Raw genomic sequence first — 6966 nt, forward strand, 5'->3', positions numbered from 1 at the left:
ATCATGAAAATTAAACCTTATTTTTCAATAAGCAATCCTGAAAAATATTTGGGGGTGCTTAACTTTTTTTCCAGGTGTATATATAGATTTGCTTCCTTGATTGGTACTCCAGCTAGTAATAAAAATAATAATGAAATATATAAAGAACATTGAATTTGAGAAATGAAAAACTTCTATAAACTAATCACTTGTAAAATATTTGAAAGACAAACTTAAATTACTTGGCTATTTCTTTCAGTAATTATTATTTTGTTAAAATAATAATTATAACCCTATTAGTACGAAAGCTTTAAGTTTTCAAAATGTTTTCTAAAATACCTTTTGTACTTATGTGAGATTAAGCGTTGTATTTCCTCTGGACAGAATAAAGAAAATTTCCAATAGAGATAAAACTGTCTATCATTTATATTGTTGTGCGTAGCTTTGAACTAAACATGTACAGGCAAACAATCTACGTTCAAAAATAACAAACTGAAACTCCAAACTCATTGTTTCGATTTTGGCGCTTCTCTGAATAGTGACGAAACTTCAAAATTGTTGTAAATAAACAATATATCAATAGTAAATTTGTTAATGTTTTTCAATAATCAGTACCGAATGATAAGTTACATGTTTTAATTATTTTTGATAAACAAATATACATACTATCAAATAAAGTACGATTTATTTGTATCTTACTGATCAGGCTCAATCATATGTTTTTTACTTTTAACTTATAAAATAAATTATTAAATTAGATCTGTTGTTGCTTTTCGAAAAGCTATTCTAATAAGTAGAATTGTCTTAATAATTATTATTAGAAATAACATGTGCAAAAGCAATCTGAAAATTAAGAACCTTTAAAATTGTATTAATGGTTGAAAAGTTGAACTGATTTTAAATTGATAGATTAACCCATATAAAGTTTTTTTTTTGTGTAATTCATATTTAGTTTCGAAGTTTCTTCCTTTTTACTCCATAGCTGGTTCATATATAAACAAAATAAAGAATTTGAGTTATACACCAGATTCGTTTCATGTATAAGCAAAATAAAAATAGTTTACTCCAAATCCGTTTCATGTATAAGCAAAACTAAAAAATATTGAGTTTACTCCAAATCCGTTTCATGTATAAGCAAAATTTTAAAATATTGAGTTTACTCCAGAGCTGGTTCATGTATAAACAAAATAAATAAATTGAGTTTACTCCAGAGCTGGTTCACGTATAAACAAAATAAATAAATTGAGTTTACTCCAGAGCTGGTTCATGTATAAACAAAATAAAGAATTTGAGACATAGAAAAGAAATTCTCACAGTGAGTTTGTTATATTTTTTGATTTATTTAACCAAGTCACTCCAGCAACAATTTAGATACATATATAAAACTATTGTCTTGTTTTACATGTGGAACAGAAAGCTAATAACGAACCTTTTCTATTGGATTAAATTCCATTTTACCAAAAAAAAAAACGTTCCTGAGTTTCTGCATTTAATTAACTGATAATTTTCGAACATGCTTCGTATTTAAATGTTATGCTTGAAAAACAAAACAACGTGTTATATTTAATAAAACACTTATAATTTTGATTCTTATATAGAACAAATGTATTTGAAGAAACTATTTTGCAATCAGAAAGAACCAGTAAACAAAGTTTTCTTTTTTTATGAAACTGTGTTGCCAGAAGTGATAGAAAATGGGGAAGAAATGCATCTCTGTGAATAATGCCTCATTTCTTCGCAAACGTTTATTTGTATATGAAACAAATATTTATAAGCGAATTCCAGTAATTCCAAAATACATTAAATGAGCCCTGCCATGTGTTATCTGGAGACGCCACCGAAGTATGTGATTAAGGCTTGGGTAAATATAGAACCTAAAAGATAACATACCAATGACCACACACCTTCAGTATTTCTGACAGCTAAACTTGCTATTCGGTGTTCCTGACTAGTTGAGCCCACTTTTCCAAGCGTTTCTAAGCATAGATATTGCTATGCTTGATCCTTTGGATCTCTGACCTGGTTACGTAGCCCGTGCATTGCATAAAGTACCGTTTATATTCAGAATATTAAATAGCACAAATATAAAATGACTGTTTTTGATGACTGTTTCTTGTTTTGAAACGAATGTTTATAGTATGAGCAGTGAATGGTCATATTTAAAGAAAAATAGACGTTGTGTCTATAGGATACAGATGTAAGCTTTTAAGCAATCTGAATGAACGTAAGGACAATCCCATTTCCTTTTCAGTATGTTTCAATGAAAACTATCTGTTCGATAAAAGAGATTGAGAAATAAAATATATAATTTTCCAATATCTGATAATGAAAAAACACTAGCATATTTTCTTACAAAAACGTTCGTATAGAGATACAATAGCTATTGCCACATGTTAGGAGTAATAGCAGTAAAACTGATGGCTATTACCACATGTTAGGAGTAATAGCAGTAAAACTGATGGCTATTACCACATGTTAGCTTGGCATCAGTAACTAGAAGAAAAATAAATTATTTGTCTAGGAAGCAAAATTTTGTACGTATAAGACTTAAGAAAAATTTCTGTTAGGTTAATCTGTTTGAACCGTTAAAACGTATATTAGTATAATTTCCGAATGAGAGCTAATGAGTATTGGTTTCGTTGTATAGCCCAATGATATTTATTCAATAATCTAATTAAACAAAAGTGTAAATGGTAAAATGTAGTGTCTTTGCTATACTGCCTACATCCTTCCAGCTTGGGATATTTTACAGGTGTGTTTAGAAGAATTAAACAAGCTTGAATTAGTATTACCTGTAAAATGAACAAGACGTATTTCAGTGGAGCTGGGTGTTGTGAACGCTGATAGATGGAAACCGACAAACATATAACAAATACACTAAATATAACTTGAAAATTGATTCCCATAGACTCTTGTTAAGTTAGCAAATATTCATTTTATAAAGATCTTTCACAATATATATTGTATATTGTTTGACGTACAGACTGTAAATGCTACGAATTCTTCTTTTCCTTTTATATGCAACACACGTAGAAACAATAGATATACTTTGATAACAATTATTGTAAATTCAAGGTTTGTTGTAAAAATTAGCTTTCATTCTGAATGGTTAAACTGTATTTAGTGCCCGGCACGGCCAGGTGGTTAAGGCACTCGACTCGCAATCTGAGGGTCGCGGGTTCGAATCCCCGTTCTACCAAGATGCTCGCCCTTTCAGTCGTGGGGCCGTTATAATGTGACGGTCAATCCCACTATTCGTTGGTAAAAGAGTAGCCCAAGAGTTGGCGGTGGGTGGTGATGACTAGCTGCCTTCCCTCTAGTCTTACACTACTAAATTAGGGACGTCTAGCGCAGATAGCCCTCGTGTAGCTTTGCGCGAAATTGAAAACAAACAAACAAACAAGCCTCAATTAACAATAAATAATTATTGTATTAGACCTATAGGGATCACTGTTACTTTTGTATAATTCATTAATTATTGTATTAGACCTATAGGGATCACTGTTACTTTTGTATAATTCATTAATTATTGTATTAGACCTATAGGGATCACTGTTACTTTTGTATAATTCATTAATTATTGTATTAGACCTATAGGGATCACTGTTACTTTTGTATAATTCATCAAGAGAATATTATAATAATAATTATAATATACTTATTTTTAGATTTTATGCAACGACTTGATTGGAGTATTGATATTTCTTTATAGTGCTGTGTTCGATGTCATTAAATTTTATATTTGACATTATATGTCTAATGCCTTGGCTTTGATTTTTGAGATGGACTTTATGGCCCTAGTTTCATCAGGTTAGCCCCCGCCACCCCGATAACAAGTTGGAGATGAGGGAGACAGGAGGTTAAGGAATAACGATAATACATAGGAACTAATAGATTCAAGCGAAACTATTTCAACACTGATGTTCTAAAGGGAAAAGGCTTAAAATGTGTTGATAAACATAACTCAATTCTTGATCAAATTAACAGCTTAAACCGATTTTATTGGAAGTAAGAAGTAAATAAATAAACTCGAAGTTTATGCCATCTGAGCTGTTAATTTAATATTTTATTGAGTTACCTTATTATACCGACTCGTTTCCTGACTATTTTACCTTGAAGAAATAACTGTAGCATTACAAGATACTTCTTGAATAGATGACTTTAGCTTTATTAAAATAATAAAAAGCCTAAGTCTAAGTTCAAGGGAAGTCCCGTTCAATCTACACATTGATAAACATATGTTATTGGGTTATAAGAATTCCACTCCTCGTCAATAACCCTGAACACAAGTTAACCAAAGAAGGATAAGCTGGACCTATATCACAGTGAAAAATATCAAACATACTGTTGGTGTGAACGTTCTTTGTAATCACTATGAGAAAAAACCTATATACTGCATAGGTGAAGTGAAGAAAAAGTGTCAGTCTTCAGATTATATAACCGCAGAATAGCAGATATAACAAACACACTTAGTATTCCGATATTAAACAATTTTCTAAAACAATGTTAATAATTTCCTTTTTAGTGACGTCATAAAAGTTAGAGTAGTAGTTTATTGTTGTTTAAGGTTCATAACGTAGGTAAATTAATATCTTAAAATACGTTCAAATAGAGAAAAGTCCGTGTATAATTCTACATATTAACAGTTTCCTGTCATCACCCGTTTGCACTCGGTATAACCGTTTCACACATCATTATTTACGCTAATTGCGCTAGTATCACATGACGCTAAGCGCTCTTTAATTAGGGGAATTTCATAGAATTTAGCAAATTTGTGCTTAAAATTTAGCAATGAATAATAACCGCCCATCCGTATGATTCTTCTGAAAACTTGAGCTACAAACTGTTAATCTAGTCTGCTTCGCCTAACCAATACTTATGTATCTGCACGTCCTTTCACCCTATAGCTTTGGTGCTTTAAATCAGTCGTCTTTAACTTGAATTACAAAAAACGAAAAAAAGATCCACTTTTAGTCTTAGGCGAAGCTTTAGTGAAAAGTTTAGAGCCCCCCAGTGGCACAGCGGTATGTCTGCGGACTTACAACGCTAGAATCCGGGTTTCGATACCCGTGGTGGACAGAGCACAGATAGCCCATTGAGTAGCTTTGTGCTTAATTACAAACAAAAGAAAAAACAACAAAAAAAAAATTCTTCTTCACAACGAAAGTACGGTAACTTTATTTGATAGAAAGCATACTTAACTGTTATGGATTTTTTTAATTTGGTACACTGATAGATCTTCACAACCTACAATTAGGTGTCAAATTTGGTCTAAATATTAGCCACACGTGCAAAGTTATTCAACAAAAACCGCTCAAATTTGACGAAAAATTTTGCACACGCCTACACAAAAAGTCACGTGAGCTATCTGTCTAAACTTTTCGAAAATAGGAAGAAACTCAACCAAAATTGGAGATGTTATAATTCAGGTATTTCTTAATGGATTGTCTTGACATTTGGTATGTGAAGTAATAATCTAGCAGAGCAAATCGATTGGAACTATGTGATAGTTTGGATTACCACAGTCTGAGCTAAACTATCCCTCATGTTAATAACACCCTGCTGGTTGTTTTGGCCGCACGACACACTGTCGTATGTCTTGATTGCCATATTCATTTTCAGGTATGAACGTAAAATATTGTTTGAGGGGAATATGAATAAAAAATATGTATTATGATGAAAAATGTTTTAAATGATTCAATTGGGGAGATGCTTTGTTTGTTTGTTTGTAATTAAGCACAAAGCTACACAATGGGCTATCTGTGCTCTGCCCACCACGGGTATCGAAACCCGGTTTCTAGCGTTGTAAGTCCGCAAACATGCCGCTGTGCCACTGGGGGTGGGGCGGTAAGATGCTAGCGGGTGAAGTATAAAGCCTATTTCATGTTCAAGTTCGAGTCTCTGTAATAATCGTAATAATGTTTGTATGTTTATTGGGTTCGATTTTTCTCGTCTTGCTTCATATTCTAATCGTTGAGATCGTTTCGCTTTGTAATGATATTATAACAATTTACACAGATCGTCGCACGAGATGTATACGATTTCTTTCTCTTTAAGATAAACGAAAAAACAAAAAACGAACAGTTTCGAAAGGTGGACATTTCTTCATCAGGTTGAAACATTTATTATTTAGTTCCAACCTAAAGGGCTGGCGGGCTACCAGAGGGTTGCGCCCTCTTTTCGGCCCATATGCTTTTAAATATATATATATCGTTTATTTTTATATATTTATTAATAATGAGTATGGAATACTTTTGTCACGTTTATGCTCTGCAATAACGTTTCGACAAAACTGTACGTTTATAATGGAAAACAGTATATTATAACAGCAAGAAAAAAAAAGAAAAAAATCAATCAGTGTTTGAAAAATCTATATAATAAAATGCACATTCGTTTATTGGATTGGAAAGTTAACTGCTTTTGCAATCTACATCTCTTGCCAAATAATTGAGCAATACGTGAAAAAAAAAATCAATGAGAAAAGCTTTATTCGCGAGTTTTTCAAGAGCCGATGAATACGTCATATAAACATATCTGAACAATACATAATCTTTTCATTGCAAACTGTTTTTAAAAAGCTGTATCGCCCTCGCAGACTTTAACTGTAAGCTTGGGTCGTTCTGTATGATTATTTATGTTTTGAAGATTAATTCGTATGCACAACAGGTATCACCTGGCATGTGAAGATTGAAAACTCTACCCATACATGAGCGAACGTGAAAACTGTTTCAACCATCCGTATCTAAATAACCAACCACTTTTGTGTTATTTGTGTTACTTTACGTAATGAAAATATAATGTTTGTGAACGAAATGTAACTAACATGACGTTACATCTGTGTATACGCATATATATATCAAGGCGATCAAATATCAATATCTTAAAAGTTTTTGTTACGTGAGGTTAGTTGTGAATTAGCTCTTTTACGACGATACAGATAACATCATTTTCTAAGTTTAATCCTCATTTATCATTAGTCACGGTATT

Source organism: Limulus polyphemus, unplaced genomic scaffold (genome assembly GCF_000517525.1).
Source record: "Limulus polyphemus unplaced genomic scaffold, Limulus_polyphemus-2.1.2 Scaffold396, whole genome shotgun sequence".
Classification (NCBI taxonomy): Eukaryota; Metazoa; Arthropoda; class Merostomata; order Xiphosura; family Limulidae; genus Limulus; species Limulus polyphemus.